General features: G+C 35.4%; 1 protein-coding gene across 9 annotated transcripts in view; it reads left to right on the forward strand.

Annotated features, from left to right (window-relative positions):
* TFEC (transcription factor EC) overlaps positions 1-20,288 on the forward strand; it is a 223,055-nt gene that overhangs the window by 122,460 nt on the left and 80,307 nt on the right. For 2 of the 9 annotated variants that reach the window (XM_033192953.1, XM_033192955.1), the window contains exon 1: positions 15,914-16,061. The exons of 6 other annotated variants lie outside the window; for them this stretch is intronic. The gene's annotated coding sequence lies outside the window, so the exon portion shown is untranslated. Of the gene's footprint in view, positions 1-7,897; positions 7,981-15,913; positions 16,062-20,288 lie in introns of those variants that run through there. One more of the 9 variants, XM_033192954.1, reaches the window with a different exon arrangement.

A 20,288-nucleotide genomic window follows, 5' to 3' on the forward strand; every position in this document is an offset into this window, starting at 1 on the left:
AATGGGGGTACAGGTATTGGGTAAATATAGCCATTCCAAATGGGAGAAATTGGCCAAAACGAAGGGGTTACAGGGCCCATGCAAGTCCAAAATCCAGTGGGGCAGTCAAATTAAAAAGCTCCAAAATGACCTCCTTTGACTCCAGGTCTCACATGCAGGTCATGCTGATGTGAGAGGTGGGTTCCCATGGTCTTGGGCAGGTCTGCCCCTGTGACTTTGCAGGGTCCAGTCTCCCTCCTGGCTGCTTTCATCAGCTGGCATTGAGTGTCTGTGGCCTTTCCAAGCACACGGTGCAAGCTACCAATGGGTCTGCCATTCTGGGGTCTCGAGGATGATGACCCTTTTCTCAGAGCTCCACTAGGCAGTGCCCCAGGAGGGACTCTATGTGGGGGCTCAAACCCCACATTTCCCTTTCTTACTGCCCTAGCAGAGATTCTCTGTGAGGGCCCTGCCCCTGCAGCAAACTTGCCTGGGCATCCAGGCAATTCCATACATCTTCTGAAATCTAGGCAGAGGTTCCCAAACCTCAATTCTTGACTTCTGTGCACCCTCAGGCTCAACACCAAGTGGAAGCTGCCAAGGTTTGGGGCTTCCACCCTCTGAAGCCACAGCCCGAGCTCTACATTGGCTGGAGTGGCTGGGACACAGGCACTGAGTTCCTAGACTGCACATAGCACGAGGACCCTGAGCCTGGCCCACAAAACCACTTTTTCCTCCCAGGCCTCTGGGCCTGTTATGAGGCAGGCTGCTGTGAAGGTCTCTGACATGGCCTGGAGACATTTTCTCCATGATCTTGGGGATTAACATTAGGCTTCTGGCTACTTATGAAAATTTCTTCAGCCAGCTTGAATTTCTCCTTAGAAAGTGCCTTTTTCTTTTCTACTGCATTGTCAGGCTGTGAATTTTCTGAACTTTCTTGCTCTGCTTCCCATATAAAACTGAATGCTTTTAACAGCACCCAAGTCACATTTTGAATGCTTTGCTGCTTAGAAATGTCTTTCGACAGATACTTTAAATCATCTCTCTCAAGTTCAAAGTTCCACAAATCTCTAGGGCAGGGGCAAAATGCCGCCAGTCTCATTGCTAAAACATAACAAGAATCACCTTTGCTCCAGTTCCCAAAAAGTTCCTTATCTCCATCTGAGACCACCCCAGCCTGGACTTTATTGTCCATGTTGTTATCAGGCATTTGGTCAATGCCGTTCAACAAGTCTCTAGAGAGTTCCAAACTTTCCCACATTTTCCTATCTTCTTCTGAGCCCTCTAAATTGTTCCAGCTTCTGCCTGTTACCCAGTTCCAAAGTCACTTCCACATTTTTGGGTATCTTTTCAGCAATGCCCCACTCTACTGGTACCAGTTATAGGCTGCCAGTTTTTAGGACCCACTGGGATGCATTAGATAGAGGGGTGCAGTTTCCTCAGGTTTCCCCACATCATTCCTTACATAACTGGTGAAATCTAATTTTGTCCCTCTTCTAAAGTAGACAGTGCTTCTGAGTGGAAATAAATCTGGGGAAAAAAACCTCATCACAATGCTAGCCTGTCCCAGTGGAGTATTTTGCATCTTAAAGAGGCAGGTTACAAGTGGAACTTTATGCCTCCTAGCCTGAGAAAGGCAGCTGGCGGATGCCTGCAGTCAGCAGGTGTAGGCAGTCAAGATGCTGAAGAAAAATGATACCCAGCATCTGGCTGTTGATTAGAAACCAGTGATTCACTTTATTACCTAACCATTAAACCCTTAAATGTACTTCCCAAGTAATTGTCAAAAAACTGAAAAGAAATGAAAGAAATTAAAAAATAGTTTGCTTATATAGTAGTCAAAAGAAAATAAACTTCTGTTCTGAAGTATATATCACAAAATAAGTGTAGGTTAGTCACAGCTGTTCTTGTGTCTATAACACTGTGAAAAGAAAGAATATTTCAAATAACTTAAGTGTTATGTTCAGAGCATGTAATACTTTCTTATTTTGAATATAAAAAGGTTTATTATTAGTAATAAGAGCACACGCGCACTCCCATCAAATACATTTTGTACAGATACCTTAAAATATCAATTAGAAAAGGGGTAACACATTATTAGCTTGCCTGGCCAGACTTGCTCTGGCCATGATGAAGGCTATGCCTGGGAGAATTTTAAAATTCATTTAATGGATCCAACTCCTGCCTTTCTTAGGGCAAGTCACTTTTGTATTTAATATTCAGAGGCCCAAGTTTACAACTTCTGAGTAAAACTTAACATCTTTCATAGTGAAAGACTTAGACTCTAATTCTGTTGTACATGTAGATGATATAATTTCAGAGACCGTAGATTACTTTCTTGTTTTTGAGAAAATAGCTAAGAATTACATGGCAGCTGAGAGCCCCATAAATTGAATCCTTGAGATTTGTAGTTCACATTCACAGGAGTGCCCCAAATGGCACCCAGAAGAGTCTTCCTTTGTAGTATTACTATTCTCACCTACACAATCTACCTCACTAATTAAAGAGCTCAATAGCATTTGGATTATTTTATGACCTGAAGTAGATTGAATATGCATAAGAAGTTGACTTTGGACTTCTCAGTGTATATTAATCCATTATTAACCTTCCATGACATTTCTTAGTAGGAGTGCGTCAGGTGGTCACACTCTGTTCAATACTTAGATGTATTTTCATATGTTTCTTTTCCTTTTCTTCCTGTTATTTGCAGGAATAGCTATACTGCTTTTAGTATGTTTTATTTGAGAGTAAGAAATGGCTTATAGTTAACACATTTTGATAAATGTAAATAAATATTTCAAATTTTGTCATAGCTTGCTTAGTGAGATTTGCACGATGAAAACCTCTTATTTTTACTTAAATGCTTATGTATTTTACCCATGATTTGGTTCAGTCCCACTTTACCCATGATTTAGTTCAGTATTTTCTAGCAACAATTTGATGACTGATATATTTAAGAACATTTTTCCATCCATAAGCTTATTCCCATTTGTATGACCTTTGCTTGTAGTTCACACAGTTTTTTAAAAACTTTGGTCCTCTGTTTGTAGAGTGTGCGGCATCTATTATTAATGAAATATTGGTGGATTTTTTTTCAAATTGCCTTGAGAGAATAATGTTCTGTTACTCAGAAAAAACAGTCCTTAAGAGTGGAGTATTCTTCCAGGAAAATCATTATACCCACATATGTTCATAAGATACACTATTAAATTTAGTAGTCCCATCACATGTAAGCTTCAGATATTGTTGCTTTAATGCATTCCCTCACTACTTTGATAAAAGCCTTAAGATGTTGCCACTAGTTCTTTGATGATTTCCTCTGATGTTATGGTACCTCTCTTTTCTACTCCCAAAAAACCTGTTTTGCATAAACATGAGAAGTCAAGGCAGTTTGAGTTAGCGAGTACAAAGATTCAAGTTGTAGCAACAAAAGTACATATATTTGTGATCAACTCTCTCACATATTATTGTCATCTCTCTCAATGTAAGGAAAGTTTATTTTAGATTTCTGAAGAATATGAGTCATTAGCTTTAACAGAAGTCCAAATATGTCATTCAGCTTTATAATTTTGATGTTTATTCAGCAATTTCTCCATTGAACTAAAGAGAGTTCTTAATGGAATTTAGAGGGAGAAGAGTCATATTGACCTAGATATTGACTTATTCTGATTCATTTTCCCCATCATCCCTGCCTGACTCCTGAATGAGTCCCGCATACTGTTGGATTCAGGCATGGAAGATTTTTTTGAAAATGTTTAGTTCAAGTTTCCAAATAATTTTGTCACAATTATGGTTAATAAAAAGTCATTATGGATTATTAATTATATCCAAGGTTAAGTTTAATATTCTTATAGGGAAAAACTATTAACAAATCAATCGTGAATTCAAATTTGTCTATTTTAATTGCAAAGTTCTACTTTCAACTAAACACTTAATATTCAGAATTAAATAACATTAGCTCAACAACTCTGAACATACTCATGATATGGAATGTTACCTATCTCATATGACTTCTCTTTTTGTCAATGTTTGGTCAAAATTATCTACAGTGTGTATTGCCCTGAGTGAGTCTACATAATCCATTTGGTTGTTTCCTCTTCATATACAGTGCAATTCTTGTAACGCTTATGCTGTATTGTATGTATTCTAAAGATAAGAACGTTCTTCCATGGCTCTACTCTAGAAAAGAATGCCACTCTACCAACTCTTAGTGGTAACTGTGAGATTGCAGTTATCTCATTGTGCTAAAACGTCATTTTCACTTTGCCATCTATACTCTGCGAATTGATTATATAAATGTCTAAAATCTAACTCTGTCAGCTACATTCACCTGTTCTTTTTTTCTCTAAAATTAAGGTTACTAGGCACCACTTCCACTATTGTTTCTTCCCTGTCACACTTGTGTTTTTCTAATGCTTGATTTGTAGCTTTGTGTCAGATTGTCAGCCAAAGGTGAACAATTGTAGGTTTGCATATTGTGTGAGAGATACATCCCTCGCCCTTTGTTTTGGGAACGACTGATGATGCAGCTCTGTCCTGGAAGGGTTAGAGTCGCCAACAGCCACAATGTTTGCGTGTGTGCATGCGTCTGTGCGTGTGTCTTTGTTTCAGAGCTGTGTCTGAAACAGGAAGAGCATCACAAGGATTATAAAATCTATGAAATCTCTGGGTTTTTCAAAGCTCTGCCTGCTTTCAGTTGAAATCGGACAATGAAGTAGAGTTTTCTATGTGATTACCAAGATCTATACACAGGAGAAGAGAATTACTTCTGAGTACACCATTACTTGTCACAGATTTCACATATACCATCGTGATCACTGCTAATAACCAGCTCTTGTTTTCCCTTGTTTCAGATTGAAATTTTTCAAGGGGCTAATTTTCCAGTTTTCTAACTTTAAAATTTCTGAAGTGTATTACCTGTTTTTTGTTTTGTTTTTTAAATCACTGCATACTATAACATATGTAAGTGAAATCTCCTGACACATAATACACATGCCCAAAATTACTTGAATCTGGTGCTGATATTTCAATGGAATTGTGCTTATATTTTACAATAGTTGGCTTTCTCTCTCTAGCAGTTTCGTTGGAAGGTTTTTTTTTCTTCTTCTTTTTTTAATGCCTTCCTTTCTTTTCCTCATTAGTTGTTATCAGCAAAACAAAAGGAAACAATATGGGAAATGCAGTACATATAAACATTATGTGAAAAGATAAGACAACTCACATAGCTTACACCCAGTGATAATTAGTATGTTTCCATATTAGTCTATACTAACACTCAGTTATTTACACTGTGGGAAATAGTTCAGTTAGCAAACTTAACCAATCCTTTTCATCTCAGTGTCACAATAGGAGATAGATATTTGAGATGCGCGAACTAAGTATTCTGGGAAATTAGGTATTAATATTTCCCCAGCGGAAACCTCCACCTGACTACAACATATTTCATTTTAAATTTCCTAAGCTGTGACAGTATATCTAATTTATTTTGCTATTTGAACTCTGTCAAAATAAAAGTGAATACTCTAATGTTATTCTTTACCATTTGATGTAAGAATCACAGTACACACAAATACAGAGGCCATGCATGGAGTATAGCAACTCATGGTTAAACCTTATTAGATGAGACCCAAATGGCAGAGGTGGGGCTGGGAAAATGCTTTGGAGAGGAGACAGTTTCAACAGCCATGATGTTAGAGGCTAGGCATTGTGAGTGTGCACTGCGTTTGCCAGGTTCAATGTCATTGATCTGGGCACTTAAAGGTGACCAACACAACACTGTGTAATTTGGTCGTTATGATAGATTATTAACCTGGGGAGATAAATTAAAATGGAACACTAATACTACTATTGTAAAGCAAAAAATAATATTAAAATATCAAATATTTGCAATTTCTATTTTATGTATCACTCTAAACATTTAAAGGAAGGGATATCTGAAATGCCTATTTGATATTTATTTTGGCTTCTCTTCAGAAGCCAAAGAATATCTTTTATGAGATAAAAAACTTGTTAACAGAAAATATTAATATATCACTTTCTAGTTATATATGTGTGTGCATATATTCACTTTTTAAACTAGGAAATAAGAACAAGCATTAGCTGCTTCCTAAAACAGTATCAGTTAAAACAAAAAAACTATTCCTGCCAATGCAATCATTTTCTTGGGATTTGTTGACAACGTTTATTGAAGTACTGTGAGTCTCTCATTTTCCTCTGTTTTTCCGATGTTTATTTTCCTATGTTTTTCCCACATAATGGAGTAACCACTGATCAAAAGGTTTCAGAACACCATTAACACTTCTCGTCACCAAGAGTATGAGTTATTCCTAAGAAAACATTTTATACTTTGTCTTTCTCTCTTTGTTCAGGTCACATCTAGATTTTTTAGATTATTGCAAAGTATATCCTGTCTTATTTGAGGAACAAGGGTAACTTACCCCAGTTCTCCTCTTTTATCTAATTTTACCTTGTTGGACTGTAGTTTCATCACAGCTAAAAATATCAACCAAAAATTATAAATTCAAACAAGAAGTGTGCATTGATGATTTTTTTGTATTGAAGGACTTTTTTAACCTCTGAAAGAATAAAAGAACTCAAAATGGAGTTTTATATTAAAGGTCATTTTTTAAACCACTAAATGAATAAAAAACTCAAAATAGGAAATGTAAAAGTATTTTAACTTATTTCTTTTTTCTAACTCTCTGGTTTTATTACCCTTTCCAAGTTGTATTTCTTTAATAATAATTGTTCTGTTATAGTTATTAGTTTCCTGGGGGAAAACTTCCTGTTGGATTGTAGCAAATTTGTGAAATGTCTGTGTCATAGTTTGATGTTCCTCTGAAAGATGACTTTTTCTCCTTGCTGAAAGATTCTGGAAAGTGCTTTTGGCATATATCTTGAAAACAAGAATCATAATACTGATGAACACACACACACACATGCACACACGCACACACAAACACAGAATTTTCTTTTGTTTTAGTTTTTTATTCCCAAATCATGATTATCAAAGTTATTTTCGTCTTCAACTCTCTATCTGCCTATTCCCTCTTTTCTTCTTATAATTTCTTTCTGTTGTTTTTCCTCTTCTTTCTTCTTATTTGTACTTATAGTAAAATGGTTAAGGATACAACTTACAGTTTATTATTTGATGGACTGAATTTGTTTCTTATATGACATTATAGAAAAACTAACTTTTGTTAAGAGTAATTTCCTGGGAAAAGTTGATATGTTAAAGATAATTAGCAGAATGTCGTGGTCATTAGTCCTAATAACATGTTCTAGTTCTCTCTCAGCATATAATTGGATTGCAGGTTAATTTCCTTTGAAGGAGGCATAACCATTGACTGCTTTGGTCAATGAATGATAGACAGAAGTGATGAATGTCACTTCCTGCAGGAACTTTAAAAACCTGTGTGTGGTTTTCCACATTCTGTTTCATCTCTCAGTAGCGCTGAAAGCATATTTGGAGTTGGGGCCTCCATTATCCTGTGTCCTTGAGTAGCTATGAAGAAAAGAACTTCCCCACTAATCCACTTTGGACATGTAGAGAATGAAATAACATTTTGTTTTTAACACTCTATGTTCATATGGAGTTTTTTGTTACACCAGCATATCCTATCCTACCCTGACAGAGAGGAACTATATAACTTTGGCAGGCTCTGGAAGACTTGTAATTTCTCTAATCTCTAGGAAGTTACAATGTCAACCATGAGACATGCCATCTCATTTGGAACATTCTAACATTACAAAGGATGAAGCTTTACTTTCATCTCTTTTATGGGTAATATGCTCTCTAGTTTGAATATAGCATGCTCACATGAGATGGTAGCCTCCATGACATATTTTTGACTTTTGAAATTTCATACATAATCTTCCTTTCCCAATTTTAAATACATCTTTCCTTCTTTACCTTCAGGATACATTATCTTCCAAATGCAAATGCCTTTGGGAAGGAGAATATTTTAAGTCTGATCAGTCGTTTATGCCTTAGTGAGTAAGGTATGTAATGAATTAGAATGTTTTCTAAAAATAGTTTTAGATAGTGGCAAAAATAGAGAAATGATAAGGGATCATGGCACCTGTCTGGCAAAGGGGAAAAGGACACAGAGATTGCATGTTAAAGACAGGTTTTGCCTACTTCAGAATTTTTAGATGGACTGGTTCTTTGTTTAATACTCTAGTGTATGCCAAGATTAAATATAAGCTCTAGAGAAATTTTAGTCCTTGATATTATAGAAGAATTAAATTACATTAATGCCTTAAAGGTTTCTAGAAACTCCTTATTCTTATAAACTGATTTGCAGGGGACAGAAAACTTGGGAAAGTCATATGCTTCTTTTGATTGATTTTACCCATTTCTCACAGAGCAATGATAAGTACATGTACTTCTGCTGACTGGTGAGATATTGATGAGTTGATGTTTCTGAAGCTCATCGAGGTAGATGAAATGCATTTTAGCAGTGAAAAAGTACTACTTTTGCAATTGTATAGTGATATGCACATTTTAAATGTGTTCCTCCACATTTTTGTCTGACATGCTCCTTGTTAAGGACATAATAACTTTGGTAGAGTAAAACCTCATGCAGTTTTAAAGACATTTCAAAAGTTTACTAATATTATACTTACTAGTATGCTAATGAAATAGTAAAAATCTTGGTGAGTTCCAATTTTAGTCTTTTAGAGGGATGAACTCCTATATTTTAGATGATTTGTATTTCTTAAATGTTATTGGAAGCCAAGGTCAAATTTGACATTTAATATTTGTCTTAAGGTGTTATCCAGGCAAAATCTGGTATTATCACATAAAAGTAGGAAACTTTCACTTCCTGATTTCTTCTGCATTTCTCAAACTGGTAATAAAATCTGACTTTTGAATAATTAATGCCAATTATTTGCCAAGAAACTTAATTATAATATTAACAACTCTAAAGGTACAATTCTGATTCACGATTAGCATAAAAATCCAGTTCTATGTGCCCATGTCGGATTTCATTTTCTATAGTGGTTTCTATAGTGATACTGAATTTGTACTTTATTTCTAAATTTCTTAGGAGACATGGATCTTTTCCTTTGCCTTAGATTTTTAAGAGGGAAGCTAAGTTTCTTTAGATTTAACGGATTAGAAGTTTTCATAAATTAATGATTGCCTTTAACTGGCCTACTTGTTGCTAACAGAAAAGGCATTGTTATAGGCATAAAGACCCTCAACATCCCACGTACAAAATCAACTGCCATTAAAACTATTTGTACCAGTAGCCTTTTATTTTTGATACTTCTGTGAAAGCAATCTAATTATTCTTTAGCAATAAATTATTCTTTCTTTCTGAAGGGCTAATATGAGATTTTCTCCTCTACTATTTATTTACTTGCAGAACTACTTTCTGAGTCCATTTCCAAAAATGTATTAGCTGCCATTTGGCAAACAATATTTTTTTCCCTGCATTATTTTATAATATTTTAAACTTAAATTTTATCTATTATCAATTGTTGCTTTACTGGCCAACTTATGTTTGACTTTGGAAACCAAGACAACCTCTGCTTCCATGGTATTTCTCATTCCAACATCCTGTGCCCGGTCAAAAGTCAGATATAAGGAAAACAATCCTTTTATTCCTGATACCAGTTTTCATTTACTGCTTTATATATTATCCCATTAAATTACTTTTTAAATTATGGATTAATTTAAACCATGGGTAATTTATCTTTAAAAATTGATTAGATTTTAATCACCTTGAGGGTAAAGACTAGGAGTGTTTGGCTTTGTATACCTAATGCCTGACAGATGGCAGGTATTTAATGGAAGCTTATTAGGCAATGAATAAATAATTACAGCATTAGTTTTGATGGGAACACTAATGTAAAGAACAATAAGGCATATATTTAATATATACTCTCTACTATGTGACAAGACCAATTCTAGGTAACTGGCACATGCTGATGGTATTTGGTCCATATCCCCTATATCATTTCAGTGAATGACAGCTTGTTTCAGAAAGCTAGCACTTTTAAGTTTTGTCAGAGAGCTGTTTTCTGCATGATATGAACTACTTTGCCCACTTGCAACTTGGGAAGCATGTGCCTGGAAATTAATGTGTTCGTGAAAGCAGCCTGAAACCAGTGACTGACAACTACTGGAGAGTGTAAATACCCTAGCTCTTTTCCTCTCTGTCTGGGAAACATCTGAGGCATACATTTTACACAATTTTCAGTGTGATAAAACTAAGACAGAACTATAATACAAAGAAGAAAATGTTACGGTCCAATTCCAAAATAAGCACATTTTCAGGAAAGAAGACAAATGAGGCAAAAAAAATCGACAATACAGTATAGCAATTATCTATATATTACATGTTTTTAACATATGGAAAAATATTTTCCCAGTTTTGGTTTTGTGAAATTTAAAAATAATTATTTTCTTGGAGATTTAATATTTGTGTGGCCAAAATTTATATTTAGTGATTTTTTTCTCCACTTTGTGGGTTACAACGTAGTCACATATTTTTGTGAGCCTCATTTTAAAAGTTTTATGTTTAAGTCTTTAAGGTATTTGAAATTAAATTCTTGGTAAGTGGAGATACCGATCTCTCTCTTTTCCATTCTCTTTCTCAACAAATTATTAGATACTTGTCCTAAAAGTATTTATTAAGAAATACATTTATTTCATTCTGATGTAAAATACAACCTTCAACATGTGCTAAATTTCTAAAAATGCAGATTTTCACTTTCTGTCTACTATATATTAGTAGTAAGCTGTTTCAATTAGCATAGTCTTATCATGTGTTTAATATTTCATTGTTCAATCCTTCTTCACTTTTTTAATTTTCAAAATATTTTGGCTATGCTTTTTCATTTATTCTTCTTGGTAAATATTAACAAATGCACCCAATGGAATAAAACTAGAATTTTGGTGGTATTATATTGAATTTGCAACATTTTGAGAGAATAAAAATATTAACATGAATGCTTATAATAGAAATATCTGTAAAGTGTCCTCAATTCATACACATACACACAAGAGCACTTAATTCTGTATCTTTCAAGGAAAGTACAGACAGGAGGTCATGTATAATCTAGACTTTGAAGAGAGGAGAGTCTTGCAGGGGGACATTCTAACCTAAAGAAAGCGAGAATGTATTATGGTAAAGCTTGAAATTCAGGCTCAGATTTAGTTGAGAAGACATTTATGAGTGATCCTAGAGAATTTGGAGTCAAAATTTAGGCAGTACGGAATTTTCTTGTGATTATAAATAAAGGGAATAAAATTTAGAAAAATCACACATTTAATCATTTAGTGATTAGTGCTTAGGATATGTCCATCAGCAAACAGACGGGGATCCTGGTCTTTGTGAAGCCTTCTTTCCAACGAATGATTGAAATTAAATGAAAACCTGGTAGGTAATGGGGTCTATGGAAAAAAGAACAAGCAGAGTAAGGTAAGGAGAATAAACAGTGTCAGTGGGGGAAGATGGGGGAAACAAGAGAATGGTGGAATTTTAGACAGGTCAAGAAAAGCTTCATTGGGAAGTTGATATTCCACAAAGAGTTAAAGGAGGTGTGTAGGCCTAGGACCTTAGACACCCTTTTAAGGAATTGGAATGACTTAAGCTCTTCCTCTGAGTATGAGGAATGCTTTGACAAAGTTTTGAACAGAAAAGCTGCATGACCAGCTTTGTGTTTTAAGAGAACTACTCTGGTTGCTGTGTGTGTGTGTGTGCGCGCGCGCGTGTGTGTGTGTGCATGTGTGTGTGAGTGTATGTGTAACAAAGACAGAAGCAGGGAGAGCAGGTGGAAGGTCTTTGCAGCCATCCAGGTGAGATATGAGGTTAGCTTTGACTCAGATAATAGCAATGGAAGTTGGATGAAGCAGATAAATTCCAGGTGGGTTTGAAGGTGAGCTCACGGGAGTTACTGATGGACATTTTGAAGGGTATAGAGAAAGAGAGGAGCCAGCTGGAGGGATGAAGATGATATTAATGTAGTTGGGGAAGGCTGCAAGTGGTGCATGGTTGGAAGAGAAGATTTTGGTTGTCTGTAACACATGAAAATGCAAACATTGAGTAGGTTGTTGGATATATGAGTATGGAATTCAAGAGAGATATCAGGTCTGGAGGTATGACCATGAGAGTCATTAATATATAGATGATATAAAGTCATGAGAGTACATGATATAGCCAAGGTAATGAGTATAGCTAGAGTAGGGGAAAGAACAGGCTGAGACTTAGGACATTTCACTATTAAGAAATTAGAGAAGAGAGGAAACAGCAAAGGAGAATGAGAAGAAATACTCAGTGACATAGGTGAAAATTTGAGTCTGTAGTGCCCTGAAAACCCATAAAAAGGGCATTAAAGGAGAAGAGAATGATGAAGCATTCACTGCTGATAGGGAAAGTAAGTTGGGAGTGAGAACTGATCATTTGATTGGCAAGATGGAGGTCATTGGTAATCTTGACAAGGGCAGTTTTGGTGCTCTGGTGGAGCACAAAGTCTTACTAGAAGGAGCTTAAGAAAGAATGGAAAAAGGAATTGAAGACAGTGAGTATTGATAGCTCTTTTGAGTTTTCCTAAAAGGGCACAAACAAGTGGAATAACATCTGGTGGGAGAAGTAGGGTCTAGAGAAGGTTATTTGTTTTCCTTTAGGTGGGAGAAAAAACACTTTCTTGTATTTTAAAGGGAATGATCTGGTCGAGTCAATGTTTGGCACTGTAGGTTACAGGTGAGAGGAGGGCATTGCTGGGTGATGTTCTTGGGTAGTGAGAGGGATGGGATCTGGTATAAATGGAGAGAGCTGTTCTCTGCATAAGATGACGTATAATTCATCTATGATAACAAATGGGAATATTTGGGTACCGGTACAGGGAGTGGGTAGACACGGGTGGAGGATGGAGAATGGCAGGGACAGTATAAAGAAATTGAAAGAGGCAACTGAAAAAGGAGGAAAATGGGTAAAACTCACATAGCATTTTCTACATGCCTGGCACTGTTTCAACAATTTACTTCTATTCTTTATTTAATCTTCATACTAGCCCTACTCTAGGTACTATTAGTTTCTCTGTTTTACAGCTGAGGAGACTGAGGCTAAGAGATGTGAAGTATTTTAACCAAGGTGCCATAGCTAGAAAGAGGTAGAGCTGGGACTTGAGACCAAATCAGTCTGACTCTTAACCAAGTTCCTGCAGCCAAGCACTTTGACACATTTCTTCTTTGTGAGAAGAATTTCAGGCATAGAATGGCCAGAACTTGACCATTTAAATGCGAGTAGGATACATCCTCAGAAACAAAGATTTTTTTTTGATGAATCATGAGAAGATGTCTTGCCCTTTTCTTTGTCATGTGATTAATTGAAATGCTTCTTGCAGGGAGTCTGTAAACATCAATCAGGTAAAGACAGAAGGTAGAATTTAAATTATATCAGTTATTTATAAGATCTCCCTTATTGTCATAAGGGAGCAGATAATTTGTGGTAAAATTATTTTGTGGCAAGTAGTATACTATACTAAAAGTTTGATTTATAAACTATTTTTGAAATGAAAACTATATTTTATTACAAATGACATGTATGACTTTTTAAAAATTTAACTTATTATAAGTTCAGTGATACATGTGCTGGTTTGTTATATAGGTAAACTTGTGTCATGGGAGTTTGCTGTACAGATTATTTTGTCACCCAGGTATTAAGCCTACTGGCCATTAGTTATTTTTCCTGATCCTCTCGCTCCTCCAACCTTCCACCCTCTGATAGGCCCTAGTGTATGTTGTTCCCCTCTATGTGTCATGTGTTCTCATCATTTAGCTCCCACTTATAAGACAGAAGATGCAATATTTGGTTTTCTGTTCCTGCATTAATTTCCTAAGGATAATGGCCTCCAGCTCCATCCACGTTCCTGCAATGGACATGATCTCATTCTTTTTTTTTTTTTGAGACGGAGTCTGGCTCTGCCGCCCAGGCTGGAGTGCAGTGGCCGGATCTCAGCTCACTGCAAGCTCCGCCTCCCGGGTTCACGCCATTCTCCTGCCTCAGCCTCCCGAGTAGCTGGGACTACAGGCGCCCGCCACCTCCCCCGGCTAATTTTTTTGTATTTTTTAGTAGAGACGGGGTTTCACCGTGTTAGCCGGGATGGTCTCGATCTCCTGACCTCGTGATCCGCCCGTCTCGGCCTCCCAAAGTGCTGGGATTACAGGCTTCTCATTCTTTTTTATGACTGTATAGTATTCTATGATGTATACATACCACATTTTCTTTATCCAGTCTACCACTGATGGGCATTTAGGTTGATTCCATGTCTTTCCTCTGTGAATAGTGCTGCAGTGAACATACATGTGCATGTATGTGTCTTTATAATAGATTGATTTATATTCCTTTGGGTATATACCCAGTAATGGGATTGCTGGGTTGAATGGTGTTTCTGGTTTTAGATAGAGGAATCGCCACACTTTATATGAAATATAGAAGCAATAGATAAAAATGTAAAAAAACCCATAACTACCCAATTATGCCACCACTGGGAAATAACTGATATTAACAAATAGATGCTTATTCTTTCAGGTATGAATATGTACCTATGTGCATGTTTCCAACTGTTGAAGCCCACATAGTAATACAGCTTTAAAATTTACCTTCTGAATCTCACAAATGTATTTTATACAAGTATATTGAATATGTTAAACACATTGTATCATACAAATGTATTAAACTCTAATTCAATCTAAAGTATTTTCTGAGTTAAAATCCCAAATATTTTCTTTTCTCACAATGTTTCTGGTATGAATGTTGCTTATTTCTAATACTATTCTAAATAAATTGATTTTACAGTTAATTATTTACTATTTCCAGTCACCTTAGGAGATTTAGATGTATGATAAAACAACCAGAAAAGGTAAGGTGACTCAAAAATTTGCTATTGATAGTGACAGAACAATTTTTTAACTTAATAGCTTTGAAGTTCTTACAGAAGATACAGTGCTGCAATATTTTCATATAATCTCCACTTCTTGACAAACACAAATGTCAATTTAATTGCACAATTTTTAGATCACAAAGGCAAGAGGAATCTGAATGTAACCTTCACATTAAACTTTAGTAGCTTGCATAAATGCCTTGCTTTGTATGTATTTTTAAAACTATAGGTAAGACAAGAAACTCATGTAACTGTTACAAGAATGAATTCAGAGTTTCACAGCGTGAATTGCAGGGTGAGAACAAAGTTGTGTCTTTCCATTTTAAGTTCCTGAGATACCTAAGACATGAAATGAGACCTCTTTATCTGTTTCATTTGTAAAGGCAGTGAGTATCCTGTATTCATGTCCCTTAAAAATACAAACTAAATTGGGATGTAAATAATAATAATAAGACAAAGAAAGCTAATAAGCTGAATTGTGTATTTTTAATCTACATGGGAAGATAAAATATTCTTGGATAAGATAAAAATTATCCTGGAGTCACTTTAGGAGTAAAATCATATGTAAGAAAAACTTGATTTATAGAAAATATGGAAAATGCAATGGCCTTAAACAAAAACTCAAAATCTATTAATGCTCTAAACAAATGTGCAATTCCTAAAATTGAGGAAAAAAATGATGCAGATCAATTTGTTGAAGAAATGTTCATTGTGAAGCATAACGTGTTGCAATAAATGTAGGATCTCAGTCCATTTTGATAACAACCATGTACTGCTTGTGTATATTCTGGTAAGAATTGTTAATTATGGAGCCACAATGGGACCAACAAGAGCTTTTACTGTGGTCACAGTATTGTGGAGTAGTTTTGTAGGAGTGCTCTTTCTCAAATTAGTGGCATATTTCAGATAAAGAAAGGAAGTCGTCTTAACTTGAAACTGCTGTGTCATTTCTTCTTCCTTAACTGAAATTCCAACCGGGGTTCAGGAAATGCCCTAATGAGCTACTTCTCTTTTCTCTTTCCTCAACTAAGTGGATTCCAACCAGCCCAAAGTATTCATTACTCACGGCTAGATGGTTTACTTTGGTTGTCTCTTCTGGCATGGTGCTTATGTTATGGGAAGAGGGATTGTAATTTGATGCTGTTTGTAGAGATGACAACACTGATAAAATCCAGTCATTGCTGGTAGGTAACTAAACTGACATGTTAATTTTCTGTACTTTAAACAAACTCGGAAGACAAACTAATCAATACTTGTTTTATTTTGATATGTGTGGCTTGCTTATAATTATAATTTCCTCTTTTATGATAACTAGGTATCAGGATATCTGAGTAGTCAAGCTGTGATTTGCTATTATTTAGGGAAAATACGTCTGAAACTCTATTAATGTCTTATTTCAATCAAGATGTGGAAATCACTGTTTTAATTCGTGATAACCAAAGTGATTTATTCTTCCAGTTTAAAATTTTCAGATATTTACTAAACTGGAACATGATTTCACACTTTGTTGCCTCTTATATATGTTATTTTATGAATAAATATTAATTTCTGTTTACATTTGAGCAATATCTATTTTATTGACTTTTAAAGGTAAGAAACATATGAGCTCTATTTATAGCAAAATAGTACCAGATAGTACATTAGTATATATTCTTTTCCCAGGACTAAAAATTAATTCTTATTTTTTATGTAGATGTGGATCTAAATAACTTGTGTAGAAGATGTCAAGTATCCCAGTGCAATAACCTTTTTTTTTTTTTTTTGAGATGCAGTCTCACCCTGTCACTCAGGCTGGAGTGCAATGGTGTGATCTCCACTCACTGCAATGTCTGCCTCCCAGGTTGAAGCAATTCTCCTGCCTCAACCTCTCAAGTAGCTGGGGTTACAGGCATGCACCACCACACCTGGCTAATTTTTTTTTGTATCTTTAGTAGAGACATGGTTTCACCATGTTGGCCAGGCTTGTCTTGAACTCCTGGACCTCATGATCTGCCCGCCTTGACCTCCCAGCAATAACCTTTTATAAAGTAATAGTTTTCAATTGTAATAAGTAAAAGAGTTGTAGGAGAAACTTTAGGATTAAGATATATATGAAGATATTTATACACATGTACATACATATATATACTGTATATATACATTTGCTTATACAAATTACAATATATACAGTTTCATATATATTTATATAAGTTATAACTCTGAACTTTCAGTATTGTCTCAGAATATTTCATTGGGAATATGCATTTTAAGTGAAAGAGAAACCTGAGGTAATTTCAAATTCATTTTGGGTAGTTTATTATTTATAAGAAACTTCATTTAAATTTAAGAATGTAAAATAATCTTCATGATTCCTTCCTATTCAGAAAGTATGTCAGCAAAGCAAAGTGAAACAGGGTACGGAGTTTATTGGCAAAATTATTCAGACAATTCTGCTTCACTTCTACTTTAGATGAATCTGAGTGTAGCAATGCGCTTTCAAGTATCTTTTAAATTTATGTTAAATCTTTTACTTTTTGATGGAAGCTACGTAAGTAGGCTAAACTTTAAGATCTCCTTTTAAGACTTTTTTTTTAATCTTTTTTTTTAGCTCTAAAATAAATGGAATACATATAATTTTCATGTCTGTTTCCTTGGTTTGGGTTATTACTTTTTTTTTTTAAGTTTTCAATTTTATTCCACAACAGCAGAATAGTTCAATGTAGTACATTTTGTTGAACTGAAACTTGGAACTCATGTCAAAAATGAAACAAGCTGAAAAATGTTTCTTAAAAGTCAGCTTAATTTTAATGACTGTGACACAAGGTTTGTTGTAAGTTCTAGAGAGCCCAAAATAATTGCAAGACATTTAAATAGGGTACAAATTTGTATCATAGTGAAATTTTCAGAAATAGTGCTAATTTATACAGTAGAAGTAAAAATAGTTTTGAAAACAGTGGTTTGAATAGTCAGAAAGGAGAAATAAGGAAATAAGAAACTGAAAGAAACAAAATATTCTTACACAATGGTTTTAGATAAACTAGTGAAATATAACTGAAGTGGAATCATTATGGCTATTGATAAGATATTTTCCATAATAGTGGAAAAGTAATCACATAATCTTTTTTAAATCATTATACAAATAAAGCCATCTGATGTCAATTTGACATTCCAGATTCTTCATAGAGATGAAAGCTCTTACAGTAAAAAATATTGGATTATGATATGGAGTGACAGCAGATACAGAAAAGTGGTATTTACAAATAGGTTGTTATTTTGAACTATTTGTCAACAAAATAAAACACGTGCATAGTGCAAAGCATGGTTCCTGCACAGGTTTTGCTGGGCATGTTTACTAAGCAGAGTCTGGGAGGCATAGAGCAGTAGGAATTGCAATCATCCCCAAAGTCATAACCTATGAAGAGAGAGGTTGACAGTAGTCTTATAGGAAAAGAAAAACAAATAGCAAGAAACTAATTTACACAAATATTCCTTATTATATAGAATTGTGAATGCCAGCTAATTAGAGAAATCTGTAGAATTGTGTTATGGGTGTTTGGAGATTTATAAAAATTTGGTAGACAATGCTTTGCCTATGAGAGCTTAGCTGATGATAGATGGTTTTGTGACTCCATTAAATTGTAATTATTTGAGCATAAAAAGTCTCGGCCATTTACACACCAATAAATAAAGAAGAATAGAAGAATATTAGAGATAGTTTATGTTAAATGTTAGGAAAATTGGGAGAATCCGTATAATTGAAAAAGTGAAATAGTAAGATAGAGATGTAGAATCTCCTCAGGTGACCAGGTTTAAGAATGGATTGGTCAAGCAGAGACAGCCCTTGTTCCCAGTTTTTCAATTGCTCTCAGGAAGTAGAGGGAAGTTGAGCCTAATGATCTTAAAGACCCATTAGGTTTCTGTTTCTCTTTTCTCTTTTCAGGTTTGAAAGAATAGGTGAGAATTTGAAAATAGATCTTAAAAAAAGGAACTGAGAGTCTAGGACATAGAGGGGGAGTTTTAATAAGGATTCTCATGCCTCCTAATGTTCATTCCTAAGAGTTACCATGGAAGAGTATTTTCAAATTGTCTCTCTTCTTGAAACATTCTTTCTCAGTTTGCCACTGAGCCAGAGACTTCTTTTATATCTCCCTTCATTCCCTTCTTTATTTCTTTCTTGCACAAACATGTTTCCAATGCTCAGCTTCCTTAGATGGATTTCCACCCAAATAAAAATGTGAACCTGCACATTAAAAAAATTTTTTTTGACACAGGGTCTTGCTGTCTCACCCAGGCTTTAGTGTAGTGGCTTGATCAGGACCCACTGCAGCCTCGACCTCCTGGGCTCAAAAGATCCTCCTGCCTCAACCCTCCAGAGTAGCTGGTACTACAGGTGTGCATCATCATGTCCAACTAACTTTTTTTTTTTTGTATTTGTTTGTAGAGATGGGGATCTCGCCATGTTGCCCAGGCTGGTCTCAAACCCCTAGACTCAAGTGGTTGCTTCGGCCTCTCAAAATGCTGGGATTACAGGCATAAGCCACCACAAGTGACCAAGCCTGGACTTTCTATCTGTTCAATCAAATGTTTGGCTATATCTTCTTTTCCATTTGCAGCACTCATTATATGCAGCATCTTTCCCCACACTCCCAAAATCTAGACCAGTACCTTCTGTATTATTGACAATCTGTCTATAGACAGGTATTTATCTCTGCCAATGTCTGCAGATAACTTCTCAGCAGCTAATATGTTTACACTGTGTTCCCTTTGATCCTGTGCAGACTCAAATGAATTTGAACCTACTGAACTGTCTCAGGTCTGCAAAAGAAAGTTTGTCAGCAGCATTTTCACCACCAGACTTTAAATTCTGGTAAAATTCTAGGCTTCTTCTTAATTAACATTTGGCTAAGAGGCATCTGACATTTTAGTAATACTCTCTAGTGTTTCTCCCCATTTAGCCAATCACTTTTCCTCTTCTATAGCTTATGATTGTCCTTCACATGTGCAAGGCAATTTTTATGTAATGGATGATCTGCTCTTTTCATCAGAATTGCACCTACGGTTAAAGATTTTTCCATAGACATATTCAACCTTCTTTACTTTGTCGTTGCTTTCAAATTTTAAAACACCTATTGCTTTTGTTGCAAACAACCATTTTTCTCTATTAGCCCTTCTAATGTGTTTGGAAAACTCTGAGCGTATCCACTTTTAGAGTAGGAATAAGCCAGTGGATAAATCTGCCCAGTGACATGACTGATGACACCATTTTCTGGAGAAGGAAGAGAGTATGTGATTTTACCTCGTTCAGTAATTTAATTAATATCTACATAAAGTTAGTTAAGATGGAGTAGTATAAGTAGAGGAGGCATGTACCTGGTGTGGTAGTAAGTTCTGAGGATGCTAAGATGGATAAGACATGGTACCTGCCAATGAGC

The sequence above is a fragment of the Trachypithecus francoisi genome, unplaced genomic scaffold (genome assembly GCF_009764315.1).
Source record: "Trachypithecus francoisi isolate TF-2019V2 unplaced genomic scaffold, Tfra_2.0 Lachesis_group4, whole genome shotgun sequence".
In the NCBI taxonomy this organism is placed as follows: domain Eukaryota; kingdom Metazoa; phylum Chordata; class Mammalia; order Primates; family Cercopithecidae; genus Trachypithecus; species Trachypithecus francoisi.